Source organism: Anticarsia gemmatalis, chromosome 19 (assembly GCF_050436995.1).
Source record: "Anticarsia gemmatalis isolate Benzon Research Colony breed Stoneville strain chromosome 19, ilAntGemm2 primary, whole genome shotgun sequence".
NCBI lineage: Eukaryota > Metazoa > Arthropoda > Insecta > Lepidoptera > Erebidae > Anticarsia > Anticarsia gemmatalis.
The window spans coordinates 3,384,198-3,399,982 of NC_134763.1; the positions used below are offsets into that span (position 1 = coordinate 3,384,198).

At 35.5% G+C, this 15,785-nt stretch overlaps 1 protein-coding gene across 1 annotated transcript in view; it reads right to left on the reverse strand.

Moving 5' to 3' along the window:
- Myo81F (unconventional myosin 81F) overlaps nucleotides 1–15,785 on the reverse strand; it is a 73,682-nt gene that overhangs the window by 50,432 nt on the left and 7,465 nt on the right. Inside the window, exon 2 of the mRNA XM_076126685.1 lies at nucleotides 5,284–5,336. The gene's annotated coding sequence lies outside the window, so the exon portion shown is untranslated. The remainder of the gene's footprint in view (nucleotides 1–5,283; nucleotides 5,337–15,785) is intronic.

Below are 15,785 nucleotides of genomic sequence, written 5' to 3' on the forward strand. Positions count from 1 at the left end.
AAGATTTTCCTATTTAGACAAACATAAAGTCCACGCAAAGGAAGTTTGTAAAGAACGAACCAAGTGGCCTTCTCTGGCCTCTGTCTTACCCCATGGGAAGGCGTGGTTTTAAGTATGTAAAACTGTCTGTCTGTCTCGTTTTTTACCCATTGGATACGGGATCCCTCAAATTAGTCGCAAAAGTCACTGTATCTGTATGAAGTTCTAGTTCCTAGATGACATCATACTCTTCGAGAAAGTCCACACTCACCGCGGTCTCTTATTATAATAATATTCTCATAATATTTGTCACAATCAATTGACAAACGTACGTTGTATTAGAAGGTTGAGCGTCTAACCAATGAATTTTCATTTGTTCTCTATAGCGGTCTAAATTGGCAGGGCCACAGATTCAATTTGAAAGCAATATGACAGATGTAACATTTGCATTACAAGATATTGTGTTGGCTGTGTTTCCGTAAAAGATAAGGCAGACGTGAATGAGTGTAACACCCACTTTCAGACATCAATTTATTAGTCCCCACGCAATATGAGCTAGAAATGCATAAGCTCAAATTCGAAATCGTAGATTAGAAGATATGGACTCCACGAGGTGCAGGAATAATGAAATTATATATATACATATATGAATAATAATACCTTATTGTCTCTCTCTTATGTCCATGGATCAACACAAAATTTAAAAGCTGTTTAAAAACATTTATTTGCCGAATAAGAACTGCAGTATCTAATTAAATTCAGGAGCTATCGTTTACCCTCTTTAAATACGAATGTAGTAAGCAAAAATACATCATAAATAAAAAAAAAACGCACCGTCAAAACACTATTATGAATGGGAAAGATAGTATAAAAGTTATGAAGCGAGCAAGCATTTAAAAATGAGCCGCCATACACTTTACACAGTGTAAAAGCCGCGCCCGAACTAAACATTATATCATATTTATAGTATTTCCTTTTTGGTCCGGGATCGGGGTCAGGAACCTGCCAGCACACGTCCCAGATTCCCGCATACCTGGTGACCTATGACCTGATTTAATATAGACCAAATTAAAATGCATGCATGTGCCGTATTACGAGAATCCTCATCAATATTTCAGGTTATATTAGAGAACTAATTATTAAATTTTATGCATTGGTGCATTTTCGTGATGTAAATTCAAAATTAGTATGGAAATGGTTGGATAAGTTTGGTAGAAATGTGTCGTGCTCATTTTATAATGATTTTTTTTACTACTTTAAATAGGCAACTGAGGACGTATGTATGTACGTACCTACTCGCTGTTTTTTTTTCCATATTTAAATAATTGTTTAATTTCCCACAGAGAAGTTAGGTTTTTATGGGGAAATACATGCAGTCATAAAACAACATTTACACTCAATTAGGTACACAATTTTGTAACTACATAACACGATAAACAAGGATAGCAAACTCACAAAAACCACAATCAATTATTTACCCTAATACATCGTGACAAATAAAATAACTATGTGCAATGACGTCACGATTCCCGCAATAATAATTAGGCCAACAGGTAGGAATGAATACGCATAATTTCATCCAAGTATAAATAACGGCGGCTCCACACCTATGCGACGCACGAACTGTTGACGACACGTGAATACTGGCGTGCTAAAGAGTTGTTTACAGCTTTGTTTATTAACATGTGCTTCGGTCTAGATAATGTATAGGATTAAAAATATAATTGTGGTCGGATTTTCCAGACCAATAGGCATTACAGTCATATCACGCGAGAGTCATGTTAGGCTGATATTATTAAACTACAGCGTGATCCGAAAAAAAAAATATAATCCATTTTGAACGCACACTGAGGAAAAAACTGTATAATCTACATGTAAAAAAGTAAATCTAATCAAGATCTGAAGTCAAGTTTCCAATCTTTTATCAAATACATTTTGATATTCAGATTGAAATAGCAGTAGTCTGTGACTCAATTATTATTGTAGAAGCATCTTGTCTCGTATCTTAAGTTTTATCTAAATCAAGCAATCATCGCTCCAGCGCACAATCTTTCATGCAAAACGCTTCATTAGCTCATAATGTTGTAAGAAGTATTAATTACCCGGCACCTAATACAGCGATTACCGCTTCATAGTGTGTGACACGTAATTAGGGTGTTTATTAGTTAATCGATACACCTACATTACATCATGTGCGATGTCTGAAGCCCGCCCAACGCCGAGTTAACTCATTAAGTTCAATGGGCGTAAGCAATCTTAGCGCGATTCGGTTTAAAGTCGATTTAACTTTACGATGAAATGTTCAAGTTAGTAAATTAGTTTATTATAAGCGTGCTTATGTTATACCAATCAGTTTTTCAATTTCCGTTGGTGTATTTTCCAATGCAATATCTGCAACTCGTCTGTTATTACAAAGGGCAAACACCAAAACCATAGAAGACGGGACGCGCCATAGTACCCCCCTGAATAACCTTTGGAGTATGTTTTTTCTTATATTTAAAACTTTACGGATGCCGATAAAAATTAAATAACCGTAATTTTATACTATGTTTATTTTATGCCTCTACTGCATGTCTAACTGCACTACTTGCATAATATGAGGAAGGAAGTTCAAAATGCGCATGTGATGTCCGCAAGTGACTTTATTAGCCATTTACTCAGAAACGTTTATAAATAACTGTGTTCAATGTAAGCCCGTAGTATTGTTTAACCCGGGAATGCACATGTCCGCAAGCATCAAAGAGACTGACAACACCCGCATTGGAGCGGTGGATAGCTTGCAGTGTACTCCCACTGTACTTGGTTTAGTTGGTTTCACTCTCAAAGCGCGTCCTAGTTTGCCCCGCTTCCAGCTGCAGGATTTTACTGCCGACCCGTCGACAGATTTGTTGCCCGATTTATTGGACTATTAACTCTGATCTGGTAGGAATTGATTTGATCCAGATACCTTATTTGGAAGTAGATAATAAGGAACTAATAGTGATTGGAGCTTTTACAAAAATAAAGACATTGTTTATTCAGCAGTTAATTGATATAGAATATAATAAATGTATAATTAATTATTAATAACATTTTTAATGTTGTTTTATTATATGTTTTTTCTGTCGTAGTTCATTACTGCCCCTCTGTTGGGCAAGGGTCTCCCCTGCCAAACGAGGGAAAATTAATTCGTTTAATTACCTACGTTTACTTGTTAAATATTTTTTTATACTCGGTATCGGAATAAACTTTTTTAACAAAACCAGTTGCAAATTGAAAAATCCGAAGTTCGACCTCAAACTCTAAAACAAACACCCGATAATGGAAAACAAAAACACTTGACTCGTTGCTAAACAAGTTGGCGAACAAATATTTGAATACTAAACTGAAACGTTCAGAATTTGCCAATTTACATGACACAGGCTGTTGAACTAATCAAGAGACGAGTCTGCGTAACGCCGCTAAGTCAGCACAGCGAGAGAATTGGGTCGCGGATGCTCTACAACTGGGTCTCCGGCATCCTAAGTGGCGAGTTAGGGTTAAAGAACGCTGCCAAGCTTCCGTAGCGCCAATTTATAAAACATTTTCCGTATATTCTGTAGGTAATTTTATCCGTTGCGATGACAGTAAGAGCCTTAAAATAAATTTTTACTTGCTAAAATCTAAATTACGGTAAATTGAAACAGGAAGTCTTATTTATAACAAGGTATACGTTGTTTGTATAGGACTGTCTCGGTATCACATTAAAAACAGTTAGACGAACCCATAAATTAATTACAAAATTCTACGGCGGTACATACATAATACATTTTATTTGGGAATAGCCCCGGTGTCGGACTCCACGGGGTCTTTATTCATGAGCCATACCTCCTGACGCTTTTATTGCTAAAACTAAGGGTTTCATTCACTGTTTGTATGGGAGTATATTAATGTTATTCGCCCTACATCCGTATTTCAAGTGTAAATCACCCAAGTCAATTTGTAGTTTACTTTCAATGATTGAAGTAACAGATACTAGTAACGATGAGAACACGGATCCTATAGTATAATTAATAGAAAGAGCAGCTTGTAATGAATGAGGAAAAAATCTGGGCCAGTCAAGTGGTCTTAGAGCAGCGTGCACGGGCCTATTATACCCGCGGTGAGCAGTTTTAGGGTTACTGAACTCTGATGTCGCGTGTGATTTTTGTACCTTTTTTTAAAGCACGCTTCTAAATTATGAGTGATAATTTGGTTGTTAGTGAAATGAGTTTAGATTAATGTGGACATTCTTTATGATTAACGGTTCCAAACACTTGAACATTTTTTAACAAGGTTTTTAGATTGGCAGTATTAGTCACAGATTTGTCTATTAGTCAGCATAGTTTGAAGAATATTTTTCCGATTTGTCACCAAATCTTATTAGCTACTAAGTGGATAATAATAGCCCCACAATGCCTCCGACACAAAGTTATATTTAACACCCAGGTGACAAGCGAGATGGTACGGTAATTAACTAATTAGAAATCTAATTCTGTTCACACATCTAATAGGTCTTCAAACAAAAACCAATCGTCACATTTCCCATCGTTTAACAACACAAAACATAAACCGAACGGAAGTTATTTCCTATAGAAGTGTCAAAGAATTATGTCGATGAATCCACAAGAAGTATGGATTCCGTTGACGGCGCGCGACATAGTACAACTTCCTCGAGACGTGACGTCCGGAATTACAATCAGCTATTGTGTATTGTACTGCGGCTCAGCGGCCACGGTACACATACGTCTGTAGCCCTTAGAAAGCCTTAGATTCTCGATAGCCGATAATAATGAGCGAGGAACAAACTCCTTTGTGTTGTAATTGTAGGGAGTAGGCGATGACCTTTAACGTCGATGTTTAAATAAGGAATTATTTGCAGTAATCAATCTCGCATTGGTTTGTAGTTTTTCCTCATTTGGCATGGCTGTTGGTATTCAGCCAGATTTTTCTAGACATTATTATGGTTATAAATAAATAATTTTCTGACCTATAAATAAAACCAACTTCATTGTGGTTCAACTCTATATTTTTCCTATTTCCCGTTAATAACTAGCAATTTGACTACATACATCCAGAGAAACCTTAAATTCAAATATCTAAAAAACAATCAAGTAAAAGAGAACAATGCCTTTGTTATTAACTAACTAAGCTGAATATTTTCGGAATATTTCGATTTTAACTCTTTAAAAAGAGAGATTACCATAAAGCGTGTCTGAATGGGAACGTGCCACAGATAACAAAACGTTGGGTGTAAGAAGCGCAGGTGTTGGAGCGCACTCTTCATCTTGTATCATGAATACGCACCTGTTTGTTACGTCTCGCGGAGGATTCCACTCGTCACGGACGTCTCATTGTATCTGAAACAAAAAATAATATGTTATTATTATTTATGGTTTTGAAACTTTCGCGGGAGATGTTCCAATACTGAGAGTCCACGTTCTAAATGATATTACTTGGGGTAAAATAAATAAAAATATATAGAATATCTATCGTTTAAGTTACAAGAACGTCTAGAAATAAAATACAGACATAAACAATACGAAAAAACTAATTGTTTTAAGAATAATTAAATGAAAAAATCATAGATCTTTATTTTCGTGCCATAGTCAGTTACAAGTAGTAAATAGTCTTAAGTATCTGTAGTGTTAACAGCTTCTAATTATTACTGATAGAAGTAATTAATTGTAGGTTAAGGGTACGCCTACTAATTTGTGGTAATCAGGCTGCTCATACATTCAAGGTTGACTTAATCTATCCATCGGATGTTGGATGTTTAATCTTACATTGTAGAGATTGTATCCATTTTGTTTTGTTTGCGTACAGCTGAGATAAATCATAAAATCTCGAAAAGATTTAGATTTAGGTATTGTTTTTTTTCTATGAGTGGTAGAGTGACGAGTTTGATTGTGAACATATCTTATCTCCTCATTGCTGGAAGTAATATTTCTAAAACTCTACAGCAATTTTCCAAAGGAAGAGAAGTAATCGATTTTGTCCGCATCATTTCACATATTAAATCGCAAAGTCAATCAAAAGTTTTCAACAAAACTTCGGGAAGCATCGTTATTGAACAGTACAGGAGGAATATCGATGTGAGTGCGTAATTCCATCAGTGTTACGGAAGCAAATATCGGGCAAGTACGTAGATCTATCAATAATTCGCATCGTCGCCTGAACCGGGACGCGCTGAGGAAACATTTCCTTGAGACATCAGCTATCTATATTGAATTTGTTAGACAGCTTTAGGAATACTGATCTATCTCCATATTTCCAATATTTACGAAATCGGTTCAGATATAACTGTCCTGTTCAGATGTGTACACATTTGTGTATAGGTTCAATTCCCGAGTCAGCCTAAAAGTAGTTTATTTTAATTTATGTTTGAACATTTCTCCATAGGACATAGTAGCCCGGAGTTTGGTAACGTTCCCGGTAAATGCCAAAAGGCTCGGCCCTTGTTACGTGAGACTAACATCGTTAATTACGAAACGTGGGTGTATTTCATACACTGTCGGGTATAACAGACGTAATATTATGAACATATGCACGGACATATATATGGTTCAGATATTTGTTTGTTTTGATACTGGGGTCATAGCTTTTGTCGGCAATTCTTTAAATAAAATACTGCTTAAACCTCCACCGTATGTCATTGTGTACACACATATATGGTATAGACCTTTCGATGCCGTATTATTTCCAAAAGTATAACGTAACAATTAAAACCAATTTTTTGCAGTACCATATATTTATCCCCATTATACATCTTATATAAACACTTAGCTACACAGCCGTGCACTAAAAGCCAGACGAGTCCAGCATATTATTGTATTGTATGAATAAAATTTAAGTAGCGTGAATGTTTCTATAAATTATTAGTTGCATTTCCAATATAAAGAGATAATAATCCAATTAGTTCTCATTTATGTTATGTTTTTGCAATATAATAAATCTTGGTGTTTATTCTGTCAGTTTCCTTCCTTCATGAACAGGTGTAGTTTGTAATATTGTGATGTAAAGGAAAATATATCAAAGATACGTAGTTTTTCGCTCTAGATATTAAAATAGGTCACTATTTATAATATAATAGGTATTGTTTACTGTACATTTTATACATATTTTCCGTTTAGATGTAAACAAGTAACATTTTAATGTATTGCTGTAAACGTAATTTATTAAATAATTTATAAAAATAAATCCATAATTTATTTGCATTTTTTTACTGCATTTATCGGATAAAATACAGCTAAGCCTTTCTAAAAAGGTGCGTCTTCAATTTCTTAGACCATTTTAAATATAATAACTTGTAAATGCTAAGCTTATTTCAGAATTACAGTACAGACTGAGAAAGGAGTCGCCCAGTAACACCCACGCAATTAATGTCGGTGGCAGGAGAATTTGGCTTACGATAAGCTGCAAAACCTCTTTTGTTTTGAGAGCATTTTGTTTTTAAACTAAAATTAAAAACATTTGTGATGCCTTGTAATACAATTTGATTATAAATTTAGGCACACCACGAAAGGCACGCAGGATATTTGCGAAGCTATTTAAATGCGCTACAGTGAGTCAGCTTGCATCAATTAAACTCTCGTTACACAGTTATTAGGCAAAAATATTATAATTTAGTCACCGTCGATACATTTTTGGTTGGCACCGGAAAATAGCGGGATTCATATTCATATTTTTTTATTAATAATTTGATTACGTCACGCGAGGGTTTCCGAACGCCGTGTTGTGGTTATAAACGCATTAATTTGAATATTGAATCAATGTCCGGAAGTAAACCAACGGTTACACTCGGAACCTAAATCGTGCGTTTTCTTATTATTTTTAAATAGTGATTACCAGTTTTGATCTTTATAGTTCCAGAAGATGATAATTAATGCATGAACTAATTATTGACTAAGTAATCTTAGTACAATATAATTGACTTTTCATTTTGTTTTCTTCTTCACGTTTCAGTTGTTCCTACAGGCAATTACTGCGTAAATATTTCAGATTCTAAATAAAGACATATTTTCCTTTGTGATGTTCAGCGCGGAATTTGTAATACAGCAGTAATTTTTCCTTTTTACTGAAAACGTTGCTGGATTAAGGTTAATACTTCAGAAATTCCAGTAAATGCAGGATAAACCTGGAATGCGTGGGCGTGGTGGTGGAAAGAAAATAATAAATTATGACATTTGACGTTTCAACGGAGGGGCGCTAAAGACTAATGGTCGCCATTATTGGTCATTTAATGAAGATCACGAAACGTCGATTTGAACACAGTAATTGAAAAAAGATTTTATCTTTGTAATGTCCTGTAAGTGTAGTTAATATATATTCGTTTTGTCGTGGTGCCAGTTGTGTGGTGTATAATTAAACTTATATATATTAGGTTCATCCAAGTTTTTACATGAGCACAAAGATTACTTTAATATACCCTTATTTCTAGTTCTGATTTTATGACAAACTTACAGGTCACAGCGTCTTTGCATACATAGATTACTAATATTAATAGCGATTACGTTGTGCTCTCAAAAACAATAGTGTTTCATAGTTATGCACGTTCCTGCAAAATTGATTATTGCCGCAATAAAAACGGCGCAAACACTAAATTGTTGAACGGCACTCATACAAGAATAGTTTCAAAAACACATAATTATTGCAAACAATTCTTCTCTGCAGTCTCATTAAGCTTTCATTAAGGAAGTATTCATTTAAAAGTGTGGAGCAATGAGCAATTTCCGCTGGGTACCGCATCGATGCCAAACAAGAATGCATCATACACGCTAATATTATCTGATTCTAGAAATGATACAACTGAAGAAACATGTTAATAATAAGAATGAACATTATAATGTCAGTAAAGTATTTATTGCAAGTGATTTATAACCATTTCTCACGGATGGAGACTGAGAATCAGAAATGAATGCAACAAATATTATACACTGCAAGAAACAGTAATCTATATTTTTTCTGCTTATAAACAATAATAACAGACTGGGTGTAAGAATATAATTAATAAATCATTTTAAGATTAGTTATGGCTCTCCGTGTCTTCACTTCACGTCGCAATATATTTGGAAAAGTAAAAAATACTTTGGAATCACGTGAGCACGACCAAAGATTTATATCAATTCTGAACTCCTGAATGGTTACAATCTGAGCGGTGTGGAATGGGAGTTTCAATGGCAGGGACTCCGGCATAACGTCGATGTGTCGTTGTCGAAGCCGTAAGGAAGCAGCCGGCATTCGAACAAAGCCAGATTGAGCGGCAAGCGAAGATAAGGTCTGACAATATGTAGACGTGGGCAAACCCGCAAAACACACGGAACTTAATACACACAGGAAAGTTTTGTTTGAGCTATATAAGTTTATATCTCTACAATTTGCAAACGGTAAATACAAGTAACATTGTGGAAGTTAGTTCCATGATACAGCTTTTTCTTTCAGTATGTAGATGCAACGAAACATACTGCAAAAGGAGAATTTGGATCTTCGGAGTGTAAACTATTTAATTTCACTCAAAATATCCAGAATCAACACCGGCGCTCTAGTAGGTCACTAGAACATCAGAGAAAAGTAATAAAAAATAGGACCACACGGGCTGTGCATCACTCCATCTCCATGCAATTTTAATGCAAGCTCCAACAAAAATCTCCGCGTAACCGTGTTGTAAAATGGATTAAAAAAGGAACACTGAAAAAATGGTTCGTCAACGAATTTTAGTACCAAATTCGTGTATTTTAGGACTGCAAAAATTTCTCTTCTTTTACGAAAATTACGAATGAGGGGAATAAATGCAGTTATCCTGTTTATTCAGCGTATAATTAAGTTTATTATCGCTTCAAAATGTTAAGTTGGATCAGATCCAAGTCAGGACATCAGCCCGCAGGCCGAAGGTCATCGACCATGTTACATGTGTGGCCAAAACATAACGCTTTGTTGCCATACGCAAACAAAATTCAAACGATGAACTAGGACTACAAACAAGGCACGGAGGCAATCGAACAACTTGAACGACTGTTATCTGTGTCCGGAAGTAGAAATTTTTCTTTGATGTATTCTACAATTGGACGCGATATCATTGTTTTTGCAGTGGTTGGTGGAAGACATGCTATTACAGTCACGTAGTAAGAAATTAATAAGAACGATTAAGTTAAGTGGAGAGTGTTACCCATTTCTGGACCTGCGTTATTACTTACATTATAAAAAGATATAAAATAAAGCTTGTTTTTTCATCTGCCTGGATAAAGCTTGGTTAGCAGACAGTATACGCTCTCATTTTTTATTTAGTCTTAAAGTGACTATCTGGTGTACATTTGAATGTAGAGTCATGCTCAAATGGTCGCGTGCCAAGATCTGACGAGTAGAACCTTTACAAGTACGTGACTGTAACTATCAGTGGGTTAGTAACAAGCTAACATCACACTAATAACATTATATTTATTCGTTTTAATATAACATAGACTACTCTTAAATGCGGAAAACCACAGTCTTTGTTACAAGGAATATTACTGGATATAAATCCTATATTTATATTAGGTTTATATCATAAATGTATAGTGCACAGAGGCAAATGAGTATGCTGTGTTAATTAGATGCCGTTTGTGGGACGCATTCGTTTGAAATAGGATCCAATGAGTTTCAAATGAAGTGAGGAAGTAACATAATATTATGAACGTTGAAAATGTCTCAGAGGCCCGACTTCCATAAAGAACGGCTTATTTGCGTGCGACAAATCATGGGAACGTACGGAGAACGAACGTACATTTTATTATGATAGTGGGACGTGTTGTAGACTTGTGACAACTGACAAGTATGGGTCATATGAGAAATTCCGCGCCTCTTTGAGCGTCGCATCGTAGATTGTGATCACGATCTGTGGGAGCATGGAGCATGCGACCGAGGTATTTGCATACCGCGCCATCACGCGAACACTACACCACCGCTTTCCTGGACACATCCATACTTCCACTTTACTGTCGTACGATCGTGCCTGTCAATCAGCCATTAAATTTCCTACACAAAAAGTTAACGAGTGATCCATGTTTAATTGCGATGGATTACCAACAAAATACAAATAATATCACAAACAATAAAAAGTCACGAATCACGAACACATATTCGTTCAGAATGACCACACATCGCAATCACATTGCAAAAACAGATCAGTGCATCGCGTGACGTGTGCGTAAAAACAAGTAAACTGCACACTTATGTGTAAGAGAGGAAGATCATTAAAATCGAATGTAATAAAAACAGTTTGACGTAACAATTAGTCGATATGCTCGGAAGTAAAGATTCGTAGTAGTGAAATAGTAAGATAGTGTTGGTTGCGTGTCGGCGGCCATTACCATGGGCCATCGTGCGGCACTAGCGCACCGCCGAGCCACTGAGCCACGGCCACGCGACTTGGACTATTCCGCAATACAAAATGTTACTCGAGAACACTTTAAACTGACTAATAAAAAATATGCAGACATTATGCAACTTCAAAAAAGACAAAATGACTCCATAAGGAAGAAATGAGTGCCCGTTTATGGCGTTAATGGCCGGTAGCACTACATAATAATTGCCTCTTAGTTCTACCACTAAAACATACTCAGGTACCTACTTTGTTTTTATCGGTATACGTATATGATTTCCTACACTCACATTTGTTGTGTCTTAAGCACAACAGGGCTACAAAGCGAAAGATTACTGATGGAAGCATAAAAAAATGCTGAATCACTTTACTTGTAAAGCCCACCCGAATTGATCAGCTTATTCTATATTCGATTGAGAAGCGACGAACGATTAATTATCCCGGCCACACTGTACCGTACAAAGCGTTGCACAATTAATTTACAATTATCCCAACAACGGCCAAACGTACCACTTTGTAGTCTAAAATTACATTAGCGTCTCGGAATCAAAAGAAACGGAGTAATTGTCTTAATAAAACTGCTGTTACTGTTTGCTTCGGCTGAATTAAGAAGCCAATCTGTGTATTTTAAAAGTGGGCAATTAAGACATTGTGGTTACATTGTTAGAGCAGAGCTTAATAACTAAGTTGAGATTACTAATTAACGGCAAAACTTAATTGTACTGTAATATTTGCGACAAACTTAACTATGTAATAAAAAGTATGTCACAAAACTTATTAAACTATTATTTCCAATTCATAAAACATTAAATGTCAAGATATATAGCTGTTAGAATGAAACATTCCCATTCAAACTGAACTCAAACATACATTACTGAAGTTGAATACTGGCAGCTCATTCATCCAAAATTTGATGCAAGTTACAATTTAGTTTCACAAAACAAATAGCACTTGCGTTTAACACGACGTATTAGTTTAGCGTCACAGTTCCAAACCCTGTAACCGTTTGACATACATGAAGATTGGTATATGTATGCCAGTTTAATAGGAAATTTCGAGGATCATATTCTGTAGCTGCGATGGGCGAGTCAATCAGGGTGCGCATAGTATCAAGAGCTCTTCAGCTCTGTTTGACAGGCCTGTAGTACGTTACACTGAACGTCCTTGATTGATCAATCGATTGCTCTTTTGATCACTGCAAATATTATTTTACGGGATATTTGTGAGAACTCTCCAAAATTGCTGTAGATTTTTAGTACAACACGGAATAACATATGCTTATAGTTAAGAAGTTTTCTTTCAGAACAAGGTGAAATGATTTTCATGAACTTTTATTTGAGTACATGATTGTTTTTGGGTCCTAAATATATATGTATATTATCAGACTTGATCAAAACAGCTACCTTTATTACTTAATCTTCTGGAATAGCATACAGTTACAGCTTGCTATCCAGAACAACATTAATCATGGTTCTACCATGATCTACATTAATGATGATCATGTAAAACTTTCTAGCAACTTAAACACGAAACTAAGACAATTGCAGAATCACCTACGCAGAGTTTCATTGCTTTAGCGTATTAATGCAATAGCTTTTGTATATGTATTGATCTCTAATTGCCCTCTGACCAAAAGAATCTTCCTAGTCCTTGCAGAAGTACAACACAAGTACGTCTAAGTGCCCTTGCTAACAAATAAGGGCGATAATTGACCTACAAATCGTGTAGATCTATTGATAGCTCATATTATATCCGCACTTGATGTGCAAACATGTTTGAACACGTGTGCACTGAGGGGGTTATAATATTCGGTCATGTGGGGGTCAACAACCGGACCACGTGTTTAGTCTACATTTATTAGCCATAACTCGACCCGATTATATCAGGTCAATACCTTCAGAATACAAGGATAAAACTGGAAATATCTGCTATATTTAATTAGCAGACAATTTACCTGTATCGTTGGAATTAGTTCAGTTCAATCGCATTGGAAAATACAGTTGCTGAGCATTACTTACCTGCAATCCTACACAGAAGAACTTGACTCAACTAAGTTTGCACGATCTGTAAACGAAACCCTTGCACGGTATTCGTGGTTGCAGGAAGGTGCAAATTAGAGCATATAGCAATATGATCTCAGATCATGAAGATGAACACAATTAAACATGTAGTGTGATCAAAATTGTCCTGTTTTTCAAGCCTACCCACACACCTGTTCGAAAAGCATTACGCTCGAGACCCAAACATGTCCAATTGTTTATTTAAAGCGAATCGTATAAAACTTTATCGTTTTCGGGTCTGTAAAGTACATTTATCTCGGATGTTGGTCATTAAGGGAGGTTTATTCTAAGAGTAAAGTTTCGTAGCCCTACGCTATGGAAGGTTGAATCAATCTATCGGAAACACGGCCGATTAGTTGATTGAATTGGTTCATGTGTTTCAATCGGTAGCCGGTTGACTCAGTAATTATTGAAGGTTATTTCACTAGGTTGGTAGTCATTTGTTGCTTTGTTCACTATTTTGATTAAATGTCGATCAGTAACCGGCAAATTGATCAATTTATGGTGTTCTGTATTTATACTTGAGACCATATCGTATACAATATTAATGAAATAGACAAAATTTAATTATTTGATATGTAATCTAACCCTAGGCGTAAAGAATCTCTATCAAATCTTTTTGATTTTACCAACGCTTAAGTAAATAAGTTTGTGTGTTACCATTTCAGGACTTAAATCTTCTAAACTGAGGTCGATCAAGCTCAAATCTAAATAACTACTGACATTTATTTAGTTTTTGTTATGTAAGACATTTCAGATTACTTTAAAAATGGTGGAAGTGGACATGTATTCACCGACTGATATTACTTAATGTTATAATCTATAGACGTGACCAAAAGCTGTTATTGGTCTATGCCACTAAACGATAACAGTAGAAATGATACCTACATTTAAACAATATAAAACTATTATTTCTGCAAGAGAATTCTCGGTATTGCGTAAATATTACCTACAAACGATGATAATATGTAGTTGTCACACAATATAATATTAATTGATTAAATAACTATAAAATCACACAAAAACAATGTGCAAATTACAAACAGATTGTCAAATAACAGGATAACTATGATTTGGTTGGTTAAATTTATCCTTGTTGAACAAACAGGCCGGAATGCGGACACTTTGATAACTTTGTGTTAATGTACTGATAATACAATATACTGGATGTCCGGTAGCTTGTGGAACATTTTAGGATGCTCTCATAAATATTGAGTTGATTTAATACGATTGCCTAGTGTAATTTGATTAATGTAATCAACGAAAACGAATATTCTTTGAAATTTCGTTTGTTTCCTATCACAATTCTTTACGTAGTACGAGTTACGTTCAGTCGAACTATAGTACAAGAATATAAGGCATGCTTATCCGATACTGCTTACTCCGTGCCAAAATAGAATGGGATAAGGCCATTAACAAAAACCTTCAATATTTGACCAATTTTCATTTTCACGAATCATTGTAACACAATACATTCAGAGGTACATATATGCGTAAGAAACATGTTGGCAAACTATTCTTGTATTTTTTTTTTGTGCATGCGAATCCCAAACTATTGTATTGTACATCATTAATGTTTTATTAATTACGTGCCACATACTTGCAATAAATCCAGGAAAAGACAACGTAGACAAGTATAACAGGTAAACATTTTTCTTACCATGTTAATATAGGTAATAAATACTTGTTTCTTCACAAATAGGCACACCAAGCATTTCCTTCGTCCTTTTATAGGAAACGAAGGTTAAAATAAAAAAGTAAGATGGTGCGTCGGTATATTTATTGGTAGGACAAGTTGGAGATATAAAAATAAACGATTTAGCTCCTAAAATAGATCTGAGCTTGAAGTTCGACATCAATTCGTGTCGGGTTACAAAAGTTAAAAAGACTCTCACTTTACTAGGACTTGGCTGAATTACGAGTGTTATTCCTTTCTTTTTCTGTCTGAAATGTTTCCTTGATTTTATAGTGGTTGGTAGATGGGTGCAGCTCGTGTTCCGTCGTTAAATGTGGAAGCTGTAACAACATCGCTTGGTTTTTTCTTTTTGTTGTTAGTTTATTTTGATTGTAGTTTGGATAAAAGCTTGCTTGTTTTATATTATTGAAAATCGTAACCAACACATAGGAACTAACTGCACTGTACGTAATAATATAAGCGACTGTGAATCCGTAAGGAGCCAATAACCAGCAAACAAAGTCAACCCTTGTTCCCTATAAGACAGCCATCAGCTAAACTCCAGTCGAGCGAAAAATATTACCCACGAAAAAGTCTCGATGGCCGTTTTTGCTTTAATAATGGAAGGGCCACGAAGGTCAATCTCAAGAACGAGCCTATTATGCAGCCATTTCAGCCCTGTCGCGAAATGATTAATGGCATGGATCATAGCCGGCCA